This window comes from Lemur catta, chromosome 7 (assembly GCF_020740605.2).
Source record: "Lemur catta isolate mLemCat1 chromosome 7, mLemCat1.pri, whole genome shotgun sequence".
NCBI classification, from domain to species: domain Eukaryota; kingdom Metazoa; phylum Chordata; class Mammalia; order Primates; family Lemuridae; genus Lemur; species Lemur catta.
The window spans coordinates 39,934,586-39,961,903 of NC_059134.1; the positions used below are offsets into that span (position 1 = coordinate 39,934,586).

The 27,318-nt window shown below is 38.8% G+C and overlaps 1 protein-coding gene across 1 annotated transcript in view; it reads left to right on the forward strand.

Annotated features, from left to right (window-relative positions):
- The window catches only part of MAML2 (mastermind like transcriptional coactivator 2), a 133,726-nt gene that overhangs the window by 80,816 nt on the left and 25,592 nt on the right, over window positions 1-27,318 (forward strand). The gene's annotated exons all lie outside the window — the stretch shown is intronic.

Sequence of the window (27,318 nt, forward strand, 5' to 3'; positions counted from 1 at the left end):
CTTCTTCACACTGTTAACCAAGCTGTCTCTTGGGAGATTTTGTCACTGTCAGGATTGGGAGTTAAAATATTAAGGGACAAGTTTGTAGTAAGCCTTGTACTAAACAAATAGCAGTCAAGGAAACAAGAAACAAGGCTCAAAATGCCCGGTGAGAACTCCTGGATGGTAACATGTCTCCGGGCTTTGTGGATGAACTGCCTTTGAACGCAGCTCCATCTGGGACAAAAGATCGAGAGAATTGCTCGTTCTGACCTTCTGTGTATTTTTGGTCTCTTCCCCTTTGCACATCCTTTGTGAATTGGCCTGCACTCTATTGCTGGTGACAGCCTCAAAACTCAGAAGTCGTAGTATCAATCTATGCTTCTTTGCTCGCTGATTGGCGACCTCTTTAAGTATTTATTGGTTTTCCATAGTCACCAGCCAGCTGAGGATACATACCTGAGTAACAGCTAAATTTGCAAGCAGCTATCAAATATAGTTGAAGCTGTCTTACAACTGTGTATAAACTTGTTTGTCTCAAAGTGCATGTGTATATACGAGAGAGAGAGAGAGAGAGAGAGAGAGAGAGAACGAACACACCTGGACTTTTGGACCAGTTTGCCAAAGATCTTATAGACACTGGTGATTTTTAAAAGGAGAAAAGAGCATTTATTCTTATTTTACTGTGGGTGTGTCATTTATCTTTACAGGTTTAAAGGCAGCAGAGAAAATGCAAAGCCAGAGTGTTTTCTGAGGCATTATTTGCTGTGAAGGAAAACAAGCCAAAGTTTTGCTTGTGGGCAGAAACCTCCCAGAATGCATCGGGAGATTGGGCAGAAAGCAAGTACTGGCAAGAGCCCAGGTGCATTGGCTCCCAGTCACAGAGCAGGAACAACCTAGGTGGTGTTCTCAGACTCCGATCGAGTTTCCCAAATGGATCAGGTTCAAAATTATCTGCTCAGCTTTCACTTATCTAAGATGGTGCTCCAAGTCTAGGATTGCAGTCCTCTGCGCTGGAAATGGAATCTCTAGGGAGAACACCCTCTGGTGTTTGTAAATGCCACAAAAGTTGTTTTATCTTGTTTAAATTGGCAACAGCACACCTGGATGTTTGAAACGTACTGTCATTCCTGGAGAATTCAGGGCAGTAAAAATTATTTGGGGTTAAGAGTTTTCAGGAATTTGTATCATAGATCTTGGGCCCAGAGTTATTTTAACAATGGAACTTCTTGGTTAAATCTCTCATTTTAAATAGTTATGTGATTCAACATATTCTTTGTTTTTATTTATTTTTTGAGACAGAGTCTCGCTCTGTTGCCCGGGCTAGAGTAAGTGCCGTGGCGTCAGCCTAGCTCACAGCAACCTCACTCCTGGGCTCAAGTGATCCTCCTGCCTCAGCCTCCCGAGTAGCTGGGACTACAGACATGCGCCACCATGCCCAGCTAATTTTTTCTATATATATTTTTAGTTGTCCATATAATTTCTTTCTATTTTTAGTAGAGACGGGGTCTCGCTCTTGCTCAGGCTGGTCTCGAACTCCAGACCTCAAGCGATCCACCCGCCTCGGCCTCCTAGAGTGCTAGGATTACAGCTGTGAGCCACCGCACCCAGCCTGATTCAACATATTCTTGAGTCTTGAGATCTAATTTCCCAAATCATTAGCCAGATAAGAAAGTGGTAATGCCAACCCCCCAAAATCACAATTTAGCCTATTTACCATGCTGTTGTGGGCACCTAAAATCTTATCTTCCACACCTGCTACTGTCTCACCACCCACTGCAGCTGTGACTATGGTGATGATCAGACCTGTCCCAGGGGCATGAGTCAGGGATGTTTATTCTGCCCTACCACTGTATGCCTGCACAGAGTAGTGTGAAAAGAGTTTATGATGAATGATTAATCCCTCCTAGTTGTGAGAGGAAACAAAGCCCTCCAGAATGAGTTTAAAGTGCTGTTCTACCCTGGTTAAAAACCTAAGGAGAACAATTTTTTTTTCCTATGGCCCTATACTGTAGACAGGATTATCTTGACCCCAGCTTTTTGTGTTTGTCTAATTGTATATGTCATTCTGGTGGACTTAAGCCACTCATTAGATGAGGGATTTTCTGTTTGTCACCTGCCTACTTATTGTAGCACTGCATGTGCAGCATCTCAAAGAATAGCTATGTTTTCCACAAAATTCTATTTAGTTAAACATAATATTGTGGTAAAGTAAAAGAAAATTGCTATATTCATTCATTATTTTATTCAGCTATTCCATTTTTTGAGGGTTTCATGGTATGCCAGGCACACTTTCAGACCTTTTTCATATTTAATTCCTACAGCCACACTGAGGAGTATATATTATAATCCTTAGTTCACAGATGCCAAACATGCAGACCAGAGAGGTTATGTAACTTGCCCAAGGTCACATGGAGTCAGGACAGGAACCCAGGTCTTCTGATTCCAAGTTTATCTGTCTCCCTGTCATCTCTGTCTGTGTGAGGCAGTGTTGGATTTCAGGAACAGAAATCTCCCCAGTCTCTCTCATAAAAAGGAAGATGTCCTGGAAGGACGCAATGTTGACAGGATACTGAGATGTATACAGCAGCAGTCATCTTCTCTGTCACTGTGTTTCTCTCTCCCTGAGATCTCATGGTCTCTTGCTTTATTCTTCTCTGAATTTTCTTCTACAGGGATCTTACTTCCTTTTGCCCAATGACTTTAGCCTGCATGGGGTTTGGGTTACCATAATGCTAATTATTACTCCACATGACTTCACAGCACCAGGGGCTAACACCCGACAAACTCAGCCTTCCTGTCTTCCCTGGAATCCACACCGTCAAAAAACAAAAATTTGATTGACCAAGGCAGAGCAGATTATTCCAAAAGAAAGTATTGTGAGAAAATAATGGACATGCCTAAAATACATACTACTTTTTTATTTTAACATCTGAATTACTCATAATTGGCTTCAAATAGCTTTCTGCCAGTCGAGTTCTATTTGTTTTCTGCATCCCTCCCACTGATAATGGCAGGTCTACCCTTTTTGACCTGTCTCATGCTTTCCTTGATTGCCTTCTTATAGTCCAGCACACAATTCCAAAATTCTAATCTTTTCTCTTTGTGGTAGTTGTGCAAACTCTTTTCATTCTTTGGGAGTTAAATTCCAGTGCCACTTCCTCAACATTGCTTTTTGTATTACCCAGTGATGATATGAGTCTTAATTCCAGCCCCTTTGCCTATGAGGATGGTTCAAATAATTCAAAAATGCAGAGGATTCTTTTAGTCTTTTATACTAAACCTCTAAGATACTCCTATATGATCCCCCTTATGGCCCCGAGCATATATTGAAAGCCATGTGGTTAGAATGATTGGGGTCCTGGACAAAACTAACTGTCCCTATATGGTCAAACCAATAACTCTGATCCCTGAAATGCCAACTAGACAAAATATGACCTCAGATTCACAGTCTGTGTTCAGTGCTGAGAAATAGCAACTATTTTCCCCTTAGAATATGCCTTTAAGATTTCTCATCGTGCTAAACTATTTTGAGTGCTCAATAAAGTATCAAAAAAGTAAAAGTGTCAAAAATAATCTTGGCATTTTGGGCAGAACTTGGAAAGTTTCAGGACTTTTCTTATTACTTTTCTCCTTCCATGAAGTTTGTTTATTTTTTGTATTAAAGAGGTTTATAGTAAGCTGATAGAATCATTTTTAATTAAATGTTTTAGTAAATAACAAATGCTTTTAAACAGAAGAAATTACACACACATGTGCATGCACATACACACATCAAAATATTAAATATTTGACCAACTGCCCTAGCTGGCTGGCTGTGCTGTTTTAGTAGCAATGAAAGGACAAGGAGGTGGAGATCAGATTCTGTGCTTCTTGGACCCAGTGTGTTAGTCATCAGATACAAAGAGTATAAAACCCTGGCTGTTCAAGTGATCATTATGTTATTATATATCCTTCTGAGATCCATTCCCCCAGGCCACCTAAAGTACTAGGATGTTTGGGATGTTGAACTATTTAACTGTAATTATTACAATTAAAACCTTATTAAATGCATCCAATAAAATAGATTCAATGTTTCCACTTAGTCTGGTTTAGGAAAAATAGCTATAAAAAAGCATTGCTCTTTTCCAAAAGAGTTTAAAATTCAAGGATTGACCAACAGTAGGGGATGGGGGATAAGAATAATAGGGAAGAAAAGATTTGCCTTAAACCCCTTTGTAAAGTGTTGTTTTTTTTTTTTAATTTTCATGCCTGACAAATGAAGCGTTCATCGTCTTTGCTTCTGGGAACAGTTTCAAGCCTAAGAAACACAATTGGAAACCTGCCGTGTTGCAGCCCATCCCGCGTTAGTAATTCCAACTGGATCCAAATTGAGAATATCTCTTCCAAGAGCTCTCTGAAAAAAAAGCTCATGATAAGAGATGAAACCTAGCCAATGCAACCTGGAGGGCTGCACATTTACCCTCTGTCACCAGGTTTTCCAAGAAGTGGCCCAGGGTACACTCTTCTTCTTTTCAATGAACTCTCTCACAAGACCACAGCTTTGCCCCCAACAGTCAGTTTCTGCACCATGCACCATCCAAAACAAAACTAATCATAACCATAATTTCCTGGAATCCATTTACTCAATATTTGTTTGAAAAATTTCGTAAGCATTTACAGTGTCTGTCAAGTGCAGTCCAAGATTTTGTAGGCACAATCCCGGTCTTCAAGGAGCTCACCATCGTTGGAGGACTCATAGATTTGAAGCTATTACCTAAGCATAGATTAATTTATTTGTTCAACATCATTTATAGCACTCCTACCAGGCATTTTAATGGGCAATGTAGCATATACAAATAAGGTGTGATTCTTTATTGTCTGGATTTTATAATCTAGAGAAGATAAGATATAAAGAAAGAACTGCTATATAAGGTAGTATGTGGTAAGTTTTGTAGAAGTGGTAGTAGATGTAATTGTCTCCAGGGCAAGTAATGGTTTGGAAACCACTTGAATACAAGGTAAAGCTGAGAAGTGCCAGGGAAAGGAATTTGAAAGAAATATGAGAAACAGCCATCTTAGGAGGTTACAATGGTATATTCCTTGCCATTTTAGAGAAAGTGTTTAAATGGCATGTATTAATTTTTTTGTCTTTAGAAGTAAAATGAGTTTATAGACAATTTTCAGGGCAAGTTTCCCCATTTAAAAAATTAGGTTATAATTTACATACCATAAATTTCATCTTTTGAGTGTATAAGTGCCCCAAGTTTTGAAAAATGCATAGTCGTGTAACTACAACTATAATCTATTAACACATTGACTGCCACACTAGAAAAAAAATTTTTTTCCTTGGGGCGATGGTGTTTTTTTGCAAAAATAGAATAAAAACTTAGAAAACAAAATGATTATTTCTAATTTAATGAAAAATTTGTAATTTTTTATTGTTTTCTGTGCATGAGTTATATGCAATTAAATTGTCAATATTAATTGTAACAATAAGAACATCAACAAGTAAGATTTTCACCAACCAACTGCAGGGTTTTGCCCAGGGAGCCATCCTTCAAGTAAGATGTATGCTACAGCATGGCAGCCTGAGTTGCCTGTTCAACACGTGGCTCCCAAGATAAAGAGATATGTGAGTTACATATGCTTCACAAAGTCCTGGGCTCAAAACTAGCATGAGTTGCATACAACTCACGTGGCAATTAATGTGTTAGTAGAACATTTTCATCACCTTAGTAAATTCCTGTGTCACTTTGTAATCAACCTCTTCCCTCACCTTGAGTCCCAGCAACCACTGGTTTATCCCAATAGAGTTGTTGAGCAGAATTTTGTGTAAATGGAATGAGACAGTATGTAGCCTTTTGCATCTGGCTTATTTCATTTAGCATAGTGCATGTGAGACTCCTCCCTGTAGTTTTATGCATCAGTAGTTCAGTTCTTTCTGGTGTTGAGAAGTATTACATTGTATGAATGTATCATAGTTTGTTTATCCATTCACCAGGTGAGGGACATTTGGGTTGTTTCCAGTTTGATTTTTATTTCACTTGGGTAAATACCTAGGATGGAATTGTTAGGTCATATGGTAAGTGTATATTTAGCTTTAAAAGAATCTGCCAAACTGTTTTCCGAAGTGGCTATACCATTTTACTTTCCTGCCTCCAGTGTTCAAGTGCTTCAGTTGATCCACATTCTCAGCCGGATTTGATCCCAGACATCTTTAATTTGAGGGCATTTAAGACTGTAGGCTCACTGTCAGGTGAAAAGATAGCATCTATCCATCTTAGCCCACTGGTGTGCAAAGATCTAAGTAATTTAATGCATAAATCAAGCAACTGGAATTTATTAAACACTCTGCCTGTACCCAAAGCATGCCATGCACTGTAGGCATGCAAAAAGCATAAAACTGGATACTTTTATTCAGTGCATCTTTATTGAACATTTTCCCAAGCTATATTCTGAGAAAAACTCTAAGAACTAACTATTTTAGTTATCAAATATGTTAAGTAATACTCCTTTCTGGAAATTAGCAATAGACTTTATCATATCAACAACTCTGAGAAGTGCTACAGTACAGAAACTGATTTAGTTTGCCTTTCTCGTTAGCATAGTTTGGAAAACACTAATTTATAGTTTCATTGAAGAGAAAACACACACATATGTATAAAGGTTAAATGGGAATAATACCACTTATCTCATAGGTTCTTGTAAGGATTCAATGAAATGAAATGTGTAAAAGTACCTCAGACAAGGTCTGGTATGCAGTAGATGTTCTCATAAATATAATTAAATTTGAAGAATGAGAGAGAAAAGAAATATTAAAATGTATAATATAGGGGAAAAGGTCAATAATAATTTCACCAATTTGTAGAGCGCTTATTCATGCGAGACACTGTGCTGTGCTTTTTATGTATTTTACCTTGCTTAATTCTTATCGTAACCCTGGAAAATCTAGGTGCTACTATTGGTCCCCAGGTCATATGAAAAGTAAGGGTCAGATCCAGAATTCAAACCTAGATTTGGATGATTCCTAAACAAACTCATAATCCCTATTTACTTCCTGTCCCAAGACTAGGAGTGCTCAAGGGGTTTGGAATAAGAAAGGAGAGGACGCTATGAATCCTCCTCTGTTCACCCTAATGATGACAAGGATGGGGAGTCAGTATCAATGAAACTGAGATCTATAGCATTATTGGGGTCTCAATGTAGCCTTAGGTTCTCAGCCTTGTCTTAGCATTCTAGAAGCAGTACCATTGCCCCTGGAAGTTTTTCTGCCTGCTTGGCTGACTTTTAAGTGGAGTCCTGGCAGTTCTCTGTCAGGTCAGCCATCCTCACCTTTCTCTGGAACTGGGCCACTGCAGAACAGTAAATAAAACCTGAATGATCTGCACCATCTATAGAGCTAGAGTTTTGTGCTGTTTTTCCAGGGGTATTGATGGAAATTCAACTGTAACTCTGTGTGGGTATGCCATGATGTACAGATGGAATTGTTTTTCCCATTTAGATGGACACATGCATGTTGTCACACATGAGTTTATTAAATATTTCATTCTTTCCTCATGGATTTGTAATGTCCTTACTCTCATATAACAATTTTTCTTATATATTTGTGAGCCTATTTCTGGACTCTCCTTTCTATTCTATTCTGTTGATCTTTTCTTCCAATGCCAATTCACGTTGTTTAAATTACAACGGCTAATACATCATCGCATACCTGGGAGAGTTATTTCCTCTATCTTATCTTAACTTTTTTTCAGAAATATATTAGCTATTTTTGAACTTGTATCCTTCCACATGAATTTTAAAGTGAATCTTTTTCAAAAATTAGCAGCAGAACACTTTTTCCAAAAATATTCTGTGATCTGGCAACATACCAAAAAGAAAAAAAAAAAAAAAAGCGGAAAAAAAAAATCTCTACTTGACATGAGATGGGGTCTCTGGATGTGACCTTTAAGCCCATCTTTCAGCCCCTGAAATCTTTCGTTTCCCAAAGTCCCACCACTAGACTTCTAAAGCTCCCCTGAACATAGAAAGTTAGAGCATTAAGCCAGTGAATGACTAATGGTGGGAGTTTCCAGCCCACAGAGAGACCAGGATCAGGAAAGATGGAGGACAGATATGGGTAATACATGGGAAGCCAGCCCATTTTTGCAAGTTTTTCCTAGTACCCTCTTTGACCTATGTCAACTGTTGGACCTATATCCAACAATTAAAAAGCTTTCTAAGTAACCCGCTATACAGTTTGTTCACAGGAAAGCATAGTTTTGCCTTAATTATGACTCAATTTAGAAACCAAAAAAAATCTGGTCTCCCCCATAGGTAAAGAAAGAATCTCTGAGATGGCAAACAACTAGAAACCTGGATTTTGTCCTTGGAAGACAGACTAGCAGAATTTTTACATTGTAGAAATCTCTTAGATCACAGTCCATCCCTATCAGGGGAATATTACTGCACAAACAAGATGAGCACCAGTTAAAAGGTAATTTCCTGAAATAGTCTCATGTGGAACAAATTGAAAATCCACAGTCCTTCAACAAAGATTTTTTTTTTTTCATTACTTGATCTTTAAAAAATTGTTTCACTTTTCACTTCCCTAGCAGATGTCCAAATTTCAGAAACAGACAGGGACCTTTGGACTGAAATGAAAAATTGATCCACTTCAAAATGTAAAATTCAGTTAAAAATGTTTAGAATATAGTAAGTGGGGCCTGGAAAGAGTATACCGCTGACTTTGAGGATTTCCTTTCTATGTTATTCAGATGCCATAAATCTGGCAAACAGCACCACTGTCCTGAATGTGATGAATGACATTTTTATAACCTTTTCTTTTTTGTTTAACAAAATGAGCCATGTGTTGGGAATATATGAAAATAGGATGCTACTATTGGTAAGATCTGGCAAATTATTACATATTTAAGGAAGTACTGGAATATAATAAAGGATGCAGCAATGTGTCACATTTTACTCTGCTTTTTTCTCAGAACACATAATTCTTTCCTTATTTCTCCCTTCTTCATTTTAACTTTATTGCCTAAATATCAGATTTTGCTAAGCATTTAATTTTTCTTGCCCTGGAAAAAAAAACTTATCAAGTACATGCTCATTCATTTATTCTTTCACAGATATTTATTGAGTGCTTAGTATGTGCCGCTTTGCTGACCACTGAGGATGTTGGAGTTGAAAGATAGTCATAGGCTTTCATGCAGTTTAATGTTTAAAGGGGATGATAGACAATTAAGTAAATGGAAGAAAAAGCCTGATGAGTGTCATGATCAGCTGTATTTAGGGGAAAATACTAGGGGACTTAACCTAATTTTGGTGTCAGTAAGGACTCCTAGAGGAAGTGGTATTTAAACTAAACCTCAAAGGCTGAGTAGGAATTAGCCAGGTGCAGAAAAGAGGAAAATATGGTAAAATGTTTCTAATAGAGAAAGAAGAGTCTTCCAGGCAGAGAGAATAGCGTACACAGAGGTGCTGTGGCATATGGCAGCATATATGTTCAAGGTCCAGAGCAAAGTGTCTAATACTTACCTTAACTTTAGTACTTATTCTGTGGGATAGTTTTCCTTAATTTGGTCAAATAATAAATAGAAAGAGACACAGACAACTAGACATTATTGAGACCTTGTTTATATATGAGTCCATTCTTACAAAATGAAGAACAACAAATAAGAGTTCACTATGCTCCGCTCACCTTTGTGTCTCTGCCCCTCACTCCCAGCCCTCCCAAGACTCAGGACATCATCTTAGAAGTGTTCCTTCCTGGGTCCTTCCTCCCCAGATCCGAGTTAGACGCCTTCCTCTGGGGTCCCACTGCACCCAGTTCTTACCTTTGTCAAAACGCTTTGTACCCTGTGTTTATTTTTCAGATCATTCCTGTGCTCAATTCTAAATTCCTGAAGGTAAATTCCTTAAGGTCAGAGACAAGTATAAGGGAGAGAGTGAGAGGGCTTTGGAGCCCGAGAGTCCTAGCTCAGCCACACACTGGGTAGCCTTGAGAATATGCTTACTACTCTGAGACTCAGCTTTCTCATCTGTAAAGCTGGGACGTATAATCGTCTATACTTCTTAGAGTTGTTTTGAGTGTTAGAGAATAATGTATGTGAAGTGCTTGTCACAGTGCCTAGCTTTCATATCACTCTATAAAAATTTGCTGAATGAGTGAGTAAATGAATGAATGAATAAATGAATGGATGGATGTAAAGATGTAAGGTTTGTTCACAGGATTGCTTGTTCAGAGCTGTCTTTAGACTGCAGCCAATTCAATGATCAAAGTCTCCATCAGCTGAATCCTGGGCATTGGCACCTTAGCTAGAAACTCCAGAGGAACAAATTACCTTTTAAACAGGTACTGATAAAAACAGCCTTGGCTGCTGCCTAAAGAATCTAGCTCCTCACTTTACTCTCCATGAGTTTAGCTTCCAGAACTTCCTGTAGGTAAAAGAGTAAACTTCCTACAATGTTATCCGTTCATTTGTTCATTTATTCACCCATTCATGAAACATTTATTACGTACCTATTATGTGCCAGGAACTCCTATAGTTTTTAATGATATAGTGGAGATTTGATGACAGGTTTTATTTATTTGTTCACCAGGATGTTAAACAAATAGATTGTCTATATCTTTTTTTCCCCATGGCCATCTTGGGACTATCTCAGCCATTCCTCATGTTGTATCTGTTATGCTCCTACATCACCCTCCTCTCCCTGTCCATCTACTAGATATAAATATAAAGGTATTCTTATATAGCCTGTTCAATTTTAGTCATGTGTGCTGAGCACACAGATGCCAAAAGGAATACTTTTGAGCACCATCAAAATGAAACTCTGTAGACAAGGTTACATAAAGAATAGGGGAAGACTTACAGCCCCCTGCCTTGCTTGTGTGCTACTGACTGTGTAAATCGCCCCTGAAGAAAGGGAGGTTGGGTCCGTCTATCACACATGCATCATCTCACCACATTGGACATTGATGCTCTTCGTGGTGTCGCTAAAAGGATGAGAGACTTAAAATCATGGCCAAGGATCCAAGTCAAACCTGACTATTCTTTCTCTTGGGTGGTTCCTATGACTTCAGCGTACAAAGGATACTGATATTTTAGAGTTGTTTCATGAGCGTACTTTAGGCTTCTGCTCAGAATGAGAGCCCACTTACCTTCCCATTCAGCAAACATTTCCAGGGGGGGCTGCATACACACTGCTGACTACAGTGGGATTCCTCTTCTTTGAACACTCTTAGTCTAACAGAAGAGGGGACTGATAAATGAGCAAATCATTAACAGTGCAGTCCAGATGGTGATTAAAACCTGTTAATTACTTGTTTGCAGTCTCGCTAGTGCTAGTTGACCTCTCAGACCCTCAGTTTCCTCATCTATAAAGTGGGCGTAACAGCAGCATTACCTTAGAAAAACTCTTGCTGAAGATTCAGCAAGGTCTTCTTATGATATCTGGAACACGATGAGCCCCAAGTCAGTGTTAGCTGGGGTTTGTTTGTTCCTTGCTTTTATGATGTTTATCATCAGAGGCTATAACAGAGCCCTGAGCAGAGCTCTGTGGGAACACTGAGAGATGTGACCGATGGACGCAGGCATCAGAGCTGAGTGTGGAGGGCTGAGGGAGAGGCTAGCAGGAGCAGCAGAGGCAGGCCATCCCGGGCCTCCAGAAGGAGATGTCCACAGGCACGGGCTCAGGAAAATACTGGAATGATTCAGGGAAGTTCTGTAAGGTAAATGGGAGACAACAAAAAATTATCCTGAAACACAGGGCTGGGGAGACATGGCTGCCAGAGGAGGTGGTTGGAAATTTACTCTGCAGATAATAGGAAGCCAGAGGGAGTCTTCTATTAATAATTACTCCTTTTAGCTCTACCTATCGCCAACCTACTCAACACACAAACATGGTTTTTAGCAACATGGGTGCATGTCTGCACACCTAAAGGGTGTGAAAAACAGTGGAGGAGAATAGAGACATGCTGTGACAATAATAGCTGACATTTGTTCGGAACTTTACAGATTACAAACAGCCTTCACATGCAAGATCTGTTTTAAACTTTATGACATCCCTGTAATTTGGCATTACTCGGATATATAGTCCATATACAGGGAAACTGAGGCACTAAAAGGTCAAGCAACTTTTTATAAGACTGCATAATTAGGAAGCAGTGGAGTTGGGGCTATAAAACCACCTTCTTCCTCCAAGGCCCAGGCACTTTGCAGAAATAATCTTTTCCTCTATTGCAACTCTTTCATTGTCTACCTAAACTATTTTTGCCTGAGAGAAAATTCTTAATTGTCTATTAAAAATATATCTTCCCCTGACCATTTTGCTTCTGTAAAATACTGCTGAAATCTCCTTTAACCAGCGTTTTCCAAGTCTTTGCCTCAGCTATTTTGTGCCTTTGATATCTGGACTTTCCATTTTTATGATCATCCTATATCTTAACTTTCTCTAGCCCCAGACAACCCAGAGAGTTTGCAGTTTAATTAATCTGTCACTTTACTGCAGGAGACTTATCCATTTTAAAGGTGATTCTGGCCTTATTCAGCAAAACTGCCCTCGTGTTCACTACCTCTTGATAGAGGCACCTCATCTTAATAACTTGACTTCCCCCCCCACCCCATCTTCCCTACATTCTCCCTGTGCTTTCCTGCCTTTTGCCTTGCACAGAGTTTCTCAGCCATGTTCTCTTTGCTCTAAGCCTGAAAATGTTGGCGATGTGAACAACTCATTCAGGAAAGAAACCACCAGGTGGAAAGGCTTTGCAATGAGCGGCCACCCCTCATGTTTCCAGGGCCTCTTGTGAGAACTCCTGAGGTCTGTCTGCACTTCCCTGATGGCCCCATAGATCCTGCGGCCACAGATGGGACATCCCATGTGGCAGTGTGGTCCTGCTGCACTCATAACATGATCCCACATTCCACATCAGTCCTCTCACTAGCTGGGTGGTCCGGGCTCCATTCTGGGGAGCCTGGCCAACTGCTCCTGCCTGGCTCCTGGGCAGCCTGTAAAGCTTTTACATGCGTGGGAACAGTGCTGGAAAGGCGAGGAGGTAAGGCTGGGCTCGGCAAGTGGGTGCACTGGGAACGAACATGAGAGAAAGGAGGTCCTCCCGAGGCCTCAAGACTACCTAGCAACAAAATATGCAAACAGTGACTCCATCCTATAGCAACGGTGCCATCTGTAGCTTATCCCCTTGTACATCTGCCCATCTCGACCGCAGATCAGAAAGGGAGGCAGTGTGGTTGAACCTCCCTGATTGACAAGGGTCAGAGTTTGCAGTCAGTAGCATAATTAGCTGAGTGTCCTGCCAGGGATAGTCCACTGTGGCACATGCTCTGCAGAGGTGTTCCCTCCTGTTCTGGCTGGTTCTCCGGGACTTCATGTTCCTGAAATCGCTTCCTCACTGAATCTTGCTCAGCTCTACCGATTCCCCAGTCTCAGGGAGCCCCCGCATTCCTTGTCTCCTTCACACACAGTATTTTTAGCAAGCCTTTTCTATAATGTGACAATTGCCTGGTTCTATTTAAACACAAAGATGCCATCATCACTCATTTTTAAGGGTAAGCCTGGTGCCTACCAGCATAGTCCATCTGCCCCTCCATTCCAAACATCCCCGTTGCCATAACACTGCCTTCCGTTAATAAAGCCCTTTAGAAAGACTGAGCGCTTCCGCAAACATCCTTTCATCTGACCCTTGTGAGACCCCAGTCGGCCTCACTGTGGGCCACATTAGACACATATTATTAGCCTCATTTTACACCTGAGCAAATAGGCTCAGAGAAGTTAATTGATCTTTCCAAGGTCACACAGCAAGTAAGTGGTGGAGCCAGCATTCAAATCCATGTTACTTGACTCTTAGTCTAGTGCTGTTTCCTCTACACATATTCGGGAAAACAGACAGGGACAGTGAAGGCAGACTAAATCCAACAACTGTCACATATGCTCACCGGACCCAGTGACCCTTTTCAAATCAGCTCCCCAGCGTCCTTCTCTACCCTCCCCACTAGGCGAAAGACTAATCCTTCTAAAAGCCCCGTGCTCTCTGTTTGCTACCTTAATCCCCAAGATCCCATCTGTTGTGTCTCTGGACACAGATACACATGGCCCATTTATCTGCAGTGATTCAGGGCAAAATGAGAAAGGCAGGAAACTGGGACAAAATTCCCTGATTATAACAGGGCAGGCATTGGAGTTTCAGGACAGATCCAGGACAGAGGCTGGCAATGGAGATCATTGTGCCAGACAGAATACAACTGCAGATAACCAGTGGGAATGCAATTGTGTGATCAGCAAAATGAAATCCAGCACAGTTTCTTCAGGGTGTCCTGACGTGGGGATGGATCACATGGATGTGGATCACATGAAGAAACAGGAGCCGTGGTAGAGATGTAGGCACGCAGACAGAGTGCCAGCCCCCGGCAAGGCTGTTCCTCCCATGCTGGAGGGCCTGGCCTACAGAGACTAGAACTTAGTCACAGACACAGGACAGAGATCCTCCAACCTGAGTAAACCAGGTTCAAGGTGTGAACTTGGTTTCAGAACCACAGGCTTAGTTCAGAGCCACAGGTGAAACCCAGTTTCACAGGGAAGAGTAATGCTGGGCCCGGGAACGGGCAGGACCTGGCAGGTGGCTCACACCTGTAATCCCAGCACTTTGGGTGTCTGAAGTGGGAGGATTGCTTGAGCTCAGGAGTTCAAGACCAGCCTGAGCAAGAGGGAGACCCAGTCTCTACTAAACATAGAAAAATTAGCCGGGTGTTGTGGCACATACCTGTAGTCCTAGCTCCTCGAGAGGCTGAGGCAGGAGGATCACTTGAGCCCAGGAATTTGAGGTTGCTGTGAGCTATAATGGTGTCACTGCACTCTAGCCCAGGCAACAGAACAAGACCCTGTCTCTAATAAAGGAAAAAAAAATACGACTCTAGTTCTAGACTTCTGTTAACTTGAAGGTAATTCAGTCTGAAAGGGAGAAACACCTTCTCTCTCATTCTGACAAAAATTTTCTCCCTTAAACTCTGCCACTGAGACTGAAAATTCCTGTTTTATTCACTTTCCTGGTTAATGTGTAAATTACACCTGTGAAACCGCAAACATTATCTGAAAGCAGAAATACAGTAAATATGTATGTCTGCCACCTTATTTCTCAGTAGTTCGCCCATTTAGCTCAAGTCACCTGGCATCTCCTCACTCCAAGTAAGGTCTGTGGCCTCAAAGCATGAGAATCAACGGCTTTTGTTATATAATAGATTCAGAAACTCGGAGTCCCAGCCACCCCTCCCCCAACACCTGCTGAATAAGGCTCTGCCTTTTAACAAGATCCCAAAGTGATTCATATGCACATTAAAGTTTGAAAAGTACTGACCTAGCTGAGAACAAGAGAAATTGGCTGTAAGTTAGACAATTTTCGATATCAAGAAGGAGACCTTTATAAATCTGAGTCATGCAGTCCTAATGGGGAAGGCAAGTGTGGGTTAGGCTTCAGAAGCAGGCAGAAGAAGCAGACTGCAGATTCTTGTACAGAGTAGAGTTGCTTAAGAAAAATGAAAATCTGATGTAAAATGAGAATCTGGGGAAAGAGATAGCAAGAGGAGGGAGTTTTAAAGGTGTATTTTGCCTTTTATGTACTTTTTGCCTGGGGATGGTCTTGGGAATCTATGTTGGCCTTTGTTGGGGTTTAGAAGTGAAGGGAGGATCTAAGAGAACGTTTCCCCACTGCTAAATCTGTGTGTGCAAAGTTGTTCCACCTCCGCGCACTGCCCTTCACTGACTTGTCCCTCCTACGCTGGCCATGCCAACGGGGTGGATTGATTCAGTAGAAGGCTCTCTCCAGCCACATTAAATGGCACTTAACAACTGAATAGCATAAACTCCAGACCTAGGAGATTCAGTGGGACACAAAGTCTGCACTTTGAGTCATGAAAATGGAGGGAAATTTCTAAACCAGCAGCTGGATTTTGTTTTTTTGAACAAAAGTGTTACTTAAAATGAACTGTGATATATAATCATATTCTTCCAATATTAAAGTCTTCTAAATCTGACCTGTCTCCCCAACTAGACTATTTCCAGTAGTTTGTCAATCCACGATTCACTGCCAGGTGTCTGGTTCTACATGTATTTATTATTATTATTATTATTATTATTATTATTAACTTTCAGCTGCTGAAATAGCTGTAATGGGCAATTTAAATTTATTTTTATGGGACTCGAAGTTGCATTACCTTAGCCCAAATAAAATCTGATGTGCCAGGAGGTGTATCCGAAGTGACTAAATGGCTAATTCTTTCCATAACATTTTTCCATTATGTGGCTTTAACTGTAATTTATTCAAAAACTTGTCTGTGATTTTTGGAGCACATTCAGCCTGCATTTCTACCCTGAAGACCCCAAGTTGAAGCTAATAGCTTCCTGTTGCAAAGTATTAGAGACCAAACCCTATAGAGAGTATATTCAAAATTATTGCTATGATTAGAATGATAGCCACAGGCTATCGCTGGCACTATTAGAACTTCACTAGTCATACTTATTAGTAATATTATTTCTAAAAGCAAAATATGTAAGCAAAATGCATTTACCAAATTGTACATATTATGAAGCAGAAAAAATAACAGTAGGGATTCACATGAAGGCATTTGCCAATTTTCCTTTAAATTATTCTTATAAGCTTACAAACCTATCCCCTACCTTAAGAAACAAAGAAAGAACCTCCGTATTCCTTCTGCTGTCTCTCCATTTTTCTGCTTTTTTCCCAGCAGTACTGCTTGAAACAAGTTCTCCAGAAACCCTAAACCCCCCACTTCCCTGCTCCTCATTCTGTCTCAAATCTATTCCAATCGTGTTTTTCTCTCTGGATTTGCAATGAAACAAGTCTTGTCAAAGCCATCAGTGATATCCACATTGCCAATTCCAATGGTCAATTCTCAGCTCTCCTCTTACCTGACCTACCAGCAGCAGGGAATCCATTACTCACTCTCTTCTCCTTGGCATGCTTTCTTCACTCAGCTTTTAGGACACCACTCACTCATGGTTGGCACTTTGCCTTGCTGGTTTCTTCTTCAGCTACCAGACCTCTAATCGATGGGGTGCCCAAAGGTCAGTCCTTGGACTCCTTCTTTTCATCATCTGTACTCACTGCCTAGGTGATATCATCCAAATTCATGGCTTTAAATACTTTCTCTACCATGACAACTGCCAAATTTATATTTTTAGCCTATATCACTCTCCTGAACTCCAGACTCATAGATCAAGTTGCCTACCTGACATCTCCACTTGGATGTTTAATAAGAATCTCAACCTTGACATCCCAAATTAAATTTCTTACTTCTAACCCCAATCCTCTGCCCCTCCCCCTAAAAAAAATCACAACAGTTTGTCTCATAGTCTTCCCCATCTCTGAAAATGATGACTCTATACTTCCCTATGCTCAGGCCAAAGATCTTATAGTCACTTATTAGTGGCTCTGCCTTCTGAGTCTACATGGAACCCGGCCACTTCCCACTGCTACCACTCTGGTCTAAACCACTGCCATCTCTGCCCTGAATTATTCCTGTAACCTTCCTTACTAGCCTTCCTTCCCCGTACAAACTATTCACCGTGTAGCTGACAGAGTGATCTTTAAAACATAAATCAGATCATGTCACTCCTCTGCTCAACATCCTCTAGTGGCTTTTCTTATTCTTCCAGTAAAAGCTACAGTTCTGCCAGTCACCTCAAGGCCCCGCAGGGTCATGTCTCCCCTGCTCCTCCACCCCTCTGCCCCCACCACCAGTCTCCCCCCTTTTACTACAGCGGCACATTGGCCTGCTTGCCAGGCATCGGGTACACAAACAGGCTCCCACCTCAAGACCTCAGGCCTTGAAATCCCTCCAGCTATGCACGGGGCTCTCCTTTCACTTCCTTCAGGTCCAATGTCATCGTATCCCAGAGGTCGTCTCTGACCACCCTACCCCCTCCGACCCATACCACCACCATACCTTTTTTTTTAATAGCATTTATCATCATGTGACATATTATTGGTTAATATGTCTATTATCTGTCTTCTGACACTGAAATATTGGCATCATGAGGGCCAGAGCAGTGGTTTGTTTACTGCTGTAACCCCAGTTACTAGTATAGAAACTCAAAATATATTTGTTTTAAGGAAGGGAGGAAGGGAGGGGAAGGAAAAGAGGGAGAGGGGAGGAACAGTAGGAGCTGATCTAATCTCCTGATCTTAGAGTGTGCTTTGATTTTTAATATTTCAATTACATGCACCTTTTCAGAAATCAGGGTATGTATAACCAAAGCATACCTGGCCTTTCAAACTGGATTTCAATTCACTATTTACTAACTAAGGAACATTGTGCAATTTAGTTAACTTCTTTAAGCCTCATTTTCCTCATCTATGAAATGGGGGGAATAGTAAAATCTACCCCAAAAGAATGTCGTGAAGATTAAACAGGGTAATTAAATTGTTTCGTCATATGCCTCACACATAGTGAGCCCTTAATACATGTTGACTACTGTTATTACTATCACTGGTTACGCCTCATATCTTTAATTTTACTACATTACTTTTAAAATTACTACAGTTTAGTATTATTCTCAGAAATTGTAAATTTCATATAGTTCCCATATATGGTAAAAAAAGGTTACTAGAAACATTTGGCTGGTTCTTTCTCTCCTTGTTTTTAACCATTTAAGCATATCTTTTTGGTAGAATTTTTGGTTCTGTTCTTCCTAAATTCAAAAAAGTCTCTGTGTTCTAATATGAAAGCACTCTAAACCAAAAGCTTAGTCTTTAGGGTACTGACAATCTATAGCATATGGACCCTTTTCTTTATGTTCCTAAAGCCCACAATTCTATGCAAATGCAATCTAGAAGGGCATTCTGTATATTTGTATCTAAATGAACATTAGGAGCTTTCTGTTTATTTCCAAAAGTCCTTGTAAAATGTTACTATGGTTAATTTCCCTCCCCGCAGTAAATGTTCTCCCTAGAATCTGATTATCTCTACTAAATGGGATGGTGTGTGCTCCCTTCAAACTTGGAAGGGGTGGGTGGCTCCAAAACATCAACAGAAGCGAGGTGTAAGAGGTATGCTGGGGGTCAGTGTCTTTGGCAAGGGTCCTGAATCTGGTGCAAGTGGTAATCTGGTAATCTGATCACCAGAGAGCTTCCTGCAGCTGCTAGGAGCAGAATGGTCAGAATGACTCTTTGATTTCCAGCTTTCACCTTCCTGTCTTTGTCTCCCCTCCCCTTCACTTTTCTGCTGTCTGCTCTTTCCCAATATGAACTACCCACCTGCCCTCCCCGCCACATACACGTAGGCAGTGTCTGTTCTCATGATCAGTCAGAAAGCAGTTCCAGATTCATGTAATAAATGGAACTACCTTTCATTGAATCAGTCTATCTACGTAGACACAGAGACTCAGTCTGAAGTACTGATATGAGCCAATCATGGAGATCAATCAGTTTAAATAAAGATTACATTTTGAGCAAAAAGACTTTAGAATCAGCCTTACAATGTACTTAAAGACGTCCCCAAATACGTTTTTTATGTGCATTCCTCAGGGACCAGCAAAGGGTTAAGACTCTGGAAGCCACAAATGTGTGATCTCTGATACATACCTCTCCCAACATTATGTTCTTTTCTTTAAACTGCAATGAACTGAGAAGCTAAATAATAACAATAATAATAATTATATTCACCATATTAACTGAGCCTTGTCACTATGAAGCACTTCATATACATTATCTCCTTTAATCCCAACATTCATGATCTCCATTTCATTAATGAGAAAACGAGAGACCTTAAAACTTGAGTAACTTGCCCAGGGTTTAAACCTAAGTTTGAATAAGCACAAAATTCACATTCTTAACAACTGTGCCATAATGCCTACAGAAAATTCACTTATTTTTTAGGTCACTTTGGCTCATATCTTCCCTTCTACACATTTTGGCATACATGGGTCATCACTAATTTGTCTCCATAAATTGCCTTTTTTTTTTTCTTTTGCCTTCTTAGCACTTTCATTTTATTGTTTTTTGCTCTTCCACATGTATTGGATTAGCCCAGTAGAAAACATGTCAGCAGCTTCATGCTTTTACTTTTCACATTAAACCATAATGAACAACCAACCGGAGTACAGTGTTTACAAAATGCTTTTTACAGATATTATCTCAATTAAAATTCACTACTACCCTGTGAATTAAGCATCTTACCACTTTTACAAATGAGGAAACTGGTGTTCAGGAAAATGAAACTTACTCAATGTCATTTTACTGCTATATCAAATGCCGACCCTATGTAACCAAATCATATTCTGGTGTGGTAGATTATATTGCCTCATATTTCCATATTATGTGCCAATAGTATAGATTTACCATTGCTTTATAACAAGTACTCTGGTTGGATTAGCTTTGTATTATTTCTTTTCTGACATTATTATGGCAGGGCTCTGGCGTCAGGCTGCCTGAGTTTTGACTTCATTGCTTACTAACTAGATGAATTATTTAGCTTCTCTAAGTGTCAGTTCTCTAGTCTGTAAAATGGATACACTAATAGGGCAGTTAGTACACAGATGCTTATTACAGTTATGAAATGTAATAGTGCATAAAGTGCCCAGTATAGTGACTTATATGTTCTAAATTCCCAACACATGATAGCTATTATTGTTACTTTTGGATTAATGACTCACATAAACCTGTTTTGGAATTTTGTTGAGATTTGCATACTCCTTGAGTTGGAAATTGCTCTAAAGTTCCATGCCATCTACACATAGTTTTAGAGTTCCTTAACTTGCAATTGATTTAGGTCTTTGTTCTAAGACTTTAACATGAGGCCCCAAATGTTAACAAATGTAGCTTCTGATTCTAACAAGAGGATAAGCAGACCAGTTCAAGCTAAATATTGCTTTTAAGGTATATTTGTGTGAGGTGAAGTCAGTTTACCCTAATTACAGGAATACATAGACAAGTTAGAGTATACTTCTACAAGTTGATTTGAATCAAAATAATCAGATTGGTTGGTTTGTAAGAATATTGTCTGAGGCCACCTCAAAATCTAAAATTTTTCTTCCTACAGTTCATCACTATTTTCTTTCTCAGTTCAGAGTTCACTGATGTTAGTGTTAAATGTTGATCCCTGGAGGCTCTGATTAAAGATGTTCATTTTCTGAATGGAGTTTCCTATCAGGCAGCTTTGATCTTAAAGTGAGTCAAAGACCATTATGTCATCCTTGTCACATACATTTGTGTGAAGAGATTAGTTACCAATAATAAGGTAGTCTTTTTGTTTGTAGAATGGCGTCGTTTCCCTTTCCTCGGTGACTATAACTCAGTTTAAAGAAATTACAGCTCTATACTAAAATGCTGAGTACACTGGGAGAATTGCATATTTTAAACTTCGTGATTGGAGTTTTATGCTTTAGCTTTTATATTGTGGACATACTGGATAAAATCTGCTGCTTGAACTACTACTGAAGCACTGACATTATTTAATCCTGATTAATTTGAAGAACGAATTTAATAGATACAAAAAGTCCTTAGGGTTATCTCATTTTGTTGTTGCTAGATATGATATTTGTTTTTGGAAAAACAATATGTTTGTTGTTACATAACCGGCTTCCCCTGGTCATTTTTTAAAATTTCCATTAACCCATGCCCCTCACTACTTAGAAATTTGTGTTTTAAAACTCTTCCCTTTTGACCAGACCTCCTATTTCACAGGCAGCATGACCATCAGTGATATTTACATGCTGAAAGAGAGAATAAAAAGACCCTCCAAGTTAGTCTATTAAGATGAACACATATTCCATTGCATGATCAACTAAGATAGATAAATAGGACCTAGACATTTACCTGGAAACAATTACCTAGAAAGGGGAGCATTGACTAAAATGATGACAACAGAATTATTGGAAAGAGGTTTCTGAAAATGTTTTTTATTGTTTTTCAAAGCATGGTGCTTTGTCAACACAGAAGTTATTTTTATGTAGAAACAGTACAGAAGGTATCTTATGTTTGCTGTACAATTAAATTATAGCAACTTATCATTGTGTTCCTTGAGAAAACAAATAGCTTTCAAAGGTTTATTCTAGAAAACAGTGTTTAATCAATTTCTTATACTGTCTTTTGAACATAATCTAGTAAGCAGATGTGGAGTTAACGGCTTATTATGTTCACACTCCCTATATCCATTCAGAGTCTGCCAGGCCCAGAATAAAAGTCAAGACGTGCACATAGAGACTCTGTAGATGTTTGTAGCATTTGAAATTAAAATGGTGAGAAGGCCGCCTGGGCGTCCCTTCAGACATGGCACAGTGGAGCACAGAGACAGGAAATATGCCAGACTGCCTCTGTAGGAGGCTGCTGAGAACACGTGCAGCCAGGAACAGGGAACCGCTTAATGATTAATCACTGTCAACCTTTGTTCTCGTTAAAGACTTGATTGTTGGACAAGGCTTGTAATGAGGGACTGTTTTGGTGTCTGTTGCTATGAGATTGTGTTCACTGATCCTCAGTTGATGTGAGCCGCTGTTCTCTTTTTGCCCAAGTCGAATGAACTTGAATGAAAATGCTCTCACAGTGCCTGCTAGTGGTGTTTGAGAAGAGGCTCAGGGCATTCTGTTTACCAAATGTTACTGCAGCCCCAAAATAGAGAACAGATAACCAAGAGTTTAGCTCAGCTGAATTTTGGCATATAAGATTTTAGCAAATTTTTTTTAAAGTTTGAAAAGTAGATAGAAGTAGATTTTATGGTAGTAGGAATTAAGATCCTCCCCTAACACACACACACATACACACACACACACACACACACACACACACACACACACACACACACACACACACAAACACCCCACACAGCTTTTCTTTTAGCAAGTACAGATATTCAGAAATCAAAATTTAAAGCAATGTTACCATTTCTCTTGCCTTCTATAAATAAATAAAATATTGAATTGTATTTTACAAACCAAATTCTTAACCACCAATGCATGTGAGAGGTGGGAGTGTGTCTTGGCATTTTTCTAAAGGCTAAGAAAAAAAAAATCCCCACTTATTTTCCCCTTGATGATTACGGCTTCAAGACTTTTGCATAACCATTTTTGAATCTTTATTTTACTGCAATTAAGGATTAATAGAACATTTTAAAGGAGAAAAACAGTATTTTATAATTAGAAAATTTATTTTGGATTGAGGTAGCCTTACTGAATTCTGAGATTCTTATAAACATCATTATATCATTATCATGAAATTACTTTTAAAATATATACTATGTGAAAGTACTAGTACAGAATAAGTGAAACTTTTGGTGATATTCTCAGATGATACCTACTATTCCTAGCCAAAAATATTTTTCTTTCTCTCTCTCTCTGTAACAAATAATGTATGCTCTAGATTTTTGATATGTTTGTATGAAGCAACTTTGTGTTTTATATCCGTATATAACTATTTGCTTCAAAATATTATGTGTCCCTACTCTTCTCTCCTTTTTATTCCATATTCCTTTTAACTCATCTACACTGTAATCAAGGAAGTTGACTAGGGACTGTTTAGACCTCAAATAGTCTAAAGTGTGGCCTCTGTCAGCATCCTATGTCCCTACCTGGTCTACAGAGGTGATCCGGTCTAACCCAGGGATGTAACTCTTTCAGAGTGTCCCGTACCTATAAAAAGAGGAAGGGACTTGGGAATGGCCAGATGATCCGCTCCTGTATCTCCTAGTAGATTTGCTCTAAATCTTCCTAAACAAGAAAAGCAATTTTTTATTTATATCTCTAAATAGAAATCAGGTTTTCTTGGAAAAATATTCACCATGTATAACTCGTAAATACTTCAATTTTCGTACTCTCACCTGTGTTTAAATATGCACCCACATATAATTAAAGATATAAAATGCAAGTTTTCTCTGACCACAGTATCTATCTGTTAAAGTTATAATAGGGTAATATTAATAAGAGAGAAATCAGGAGGTTTATGATGATAATGATAACTATAATTGCTTTGGTCATTTAAGACATATTATAGTTTGCAGTAAGTAGATCATCCCCAAAGCTACAAATTGTTCCTGATTCAGTTCATGGAACTGCAGCCCTCTAAGGAATATCTTTTGATAACCCATGCTTTATAAATCTTGGTAGGTCTGATTGTTTTGTTATCCTTGACCATAGATATTTACGTTAAGGAATACTTGACCATTTTGTAAGGTTGGTCCTTGAGGAGGTGCCCTTGGACAAGATTTCTGGTAGGCAGCCTAAAATCCTGGGAGGAAAAACATATTAAAATAAATCACTCTCCACACAACATTGTGAGTTATTATTTGCATTTAAATAGAAACACTACAGCCTTCCTTGACTGTAATAAATGCTTACAGGTATATTACCATACTTTTCCTGGCTTCCCTAAGAAGTGAAGGTATATATCATTGCCCATGTTGTTTTCTTCTACCCTCTAAGACCAGTGTAGTAGTAAGCACACCAACTGGTTCTGCTGATGTTGGATTTGACTAAAAGTTATTCACCACATAGCCTCTCTTTGATTTTTTAATAAATAATAAATATAGTTAAATTACTGAAATAAATTATCCAGATGTGTCATGCTTTCCCCATAAAATCAGTGACCATCCCACTTTCTCTTATGAGCAGGATCAGATGAATTCAAAGATTAACATCTCCCTGCTATCGAAAGCTATAGCTGGGTGTTTGGATGAATGGAATATTACCTGGATGAAAACCATGAACTCAGTTGCCAGAAAAATGATCCAGAGAGAGAAAATAAAATGTGTGAGAACATATTTAGATTAGTGGACAGGTAAAGGAAAAGCACTGCTGCACAGAAGGACTGCTGTCCACGGGATTGGCCATCTCTAGCATTGAGTGATTAAAGAAACTGAACTGTCCTTCCTTCCATACGATCTATGTGACTAGCCAATTGCACTTCAGTATATATCTATCAATGTTATTTTATCTCCAAATAGCTCAATATGCTTTAGTTTAATTAACTCTCAAAATATTTAACATACCACTTTTCTAAAATGAAATACTAATGTTTGCCTAATACTTTGAAAAAAGCAACTTTTAAAAAAATGATGCCATACTCTCAGTAGTGTCAATACAGCTGTGTCTACAGGAAGAAAACGGAAGTGAGTACCTGGCAAGAATTAGATAAATATGAACTTCAACTAAAAACCTATCAAGTAAATCATGTCCTAGGATGAGATAATCAGGCTGTTCTTGCTAACACCAAAACAGCTAGTTGATTCAGTTAATTTAGTTAAATAATTTTTTTTTTCAAACCAATGACTTGGCATATGTACACAAAGCAAATAGTTGACTGATTTTAAATTTCCATGATATTCAGTGGTGTGGCATTTCACATGTTTGGCCCAAGTTCTGTTAAGCTTATGGAGAGGCTAGCAATTTTTTAAATGGTGTTTTGGTTTTTGTTTTTATTTGTCTTCTGATGATAGCTGGATAACAATATTTTCCAATTCTAAAGGGAATCTGATTGGCTCAAATTTAGTCCCAGTTTTGATTTAAATATTCAGCAATGCTGAGACATACACTAGATGAACTGTTATTTGCATCCAGCCAGCAGCTGAAGAGTTGTTGCAGTCCCAGATGTATATCCTTTTACAGAGTACCACATGGATCTGGAAAGTACAAAACAATGTAAACATTGGTAACTGCACGACATTTCAGTCCCTCTTTATGCATTTTCTCCTGATCAGCAGTTAGGAACAAAAGCCACAAATGTTTACCAAATTGAAAAATCACTGGACAGTCATGTTCAAATCAAGGGTCTGTTTCCAGTTACAAGTAACAGAATCCAGTACAACCAAACTACCCAAATTGCTGAGAAAAAAAGGCTAAAAGTTCACATAAATCTGCACATCCTGAACTTAAGTTCAAGATTTTAATCATAAGTGAAAAGATTTGTATAGTATCTTGAATTGATAAATATTCCTCGATAAGGCATTTTATATATTTAATATTGATATTTGTCATTTCACTGATAATTTTTTATATACATGTTGCATTCTTGGTAACACCTAAATAATTGTAAATCATGTTATAAATGAAGTTTATACTGATCTTCTGATTTTCAAGTAACTACCTATTCATGATTTATTTACAACAAATATATACTGAGTACCTACTATGTCAGGCTCATGTGTGCTAATGGGAATGCATAAATGAATAAAACAATCCATGTTCCTAAAATAACCAAAATGTAGTAAGAGAAATATATGTGTAAATAAATAATTGATATATTTTATAACAGAGATAAATATAAGATATGATTAGGAACCAAGTGATACCAGTCACCTATGTTGAAAGGTGCTGAGATAGATCTACCTTATTCTGATTCTCTATTTGGATGAATTAATGTAAAGAGTCAGCTTGTGAACCCATGATATACTAGAAATCTTTACAGATGAAAAATATCTTTAAAATGGTTGATATTTAAAAGTATTTAATAATTTAGGCTCCCTAGTTCACCTCATAATTCCAAATGAAAAGAAACAAAAAGAAACTAAAATACTGTGTGTGTGTGTAAGATATCTGTAATCCTTACTCAACAGAATTAATGAAAATGTTTGCTACTCTTCTAGATTCATAGCCATAGAGTAGCAGCAGATCTGGCAGTAATTGTACAGCTAATTTGATCAATGTAGACAGACAAAATAATCAAACCAAAAAAAAAGGTTGACCTTCCTCATTCTTCTCCACAGTAGACTTTTCATTTAAGGTTATCATTTTTCTAAAACATTATTTTGGTACCCTGCAGATCAAAATGTGTTTATATAGTTTGCATAAATAAGATTTGGTAAATAACCTGATTTTCTGGGAATTGATCCAAGTGAAACCTCTCATCTTTTGAAGTTTATCCCTTAGTGATTCTTAGGGAGAACTTAGCTTGTTTGAAGTCCCACTGAAGTATTTAGTGGCTTGCTTCACTAATCCAAGGGAGACTTCACGGTTACATTGAACAGAGAACAGATGACTCCTTTTCTGATGTCCTTTGTGGCCATTGTAATAATATGTTCAAAAACAGCTAATCACGTCACGTTAGAGTAACTGAACACATTTGAAGATGTTGACCACACTTGCTAGACTTTATTAGTGCTCCTAGACTTCCATGTCTCATAGACAACCTACAATAACCAAGACATTCTTTTGTTTCTCCTAAGAGGAGATATGCCACAATTTGTAGGTTACTTTGTAGGTTAATACATTTTGTATATTTTAGTGCAGAATGGAGATTCAAGGCATAAAAATTATTTCTAGCACAGTATTTTATAGAATTTTTACAGAATCAGGGGAAAATACAGACCTTTTTACAGAATCAGTTGATAAAAGTCTGAAGAACCAAAGCTA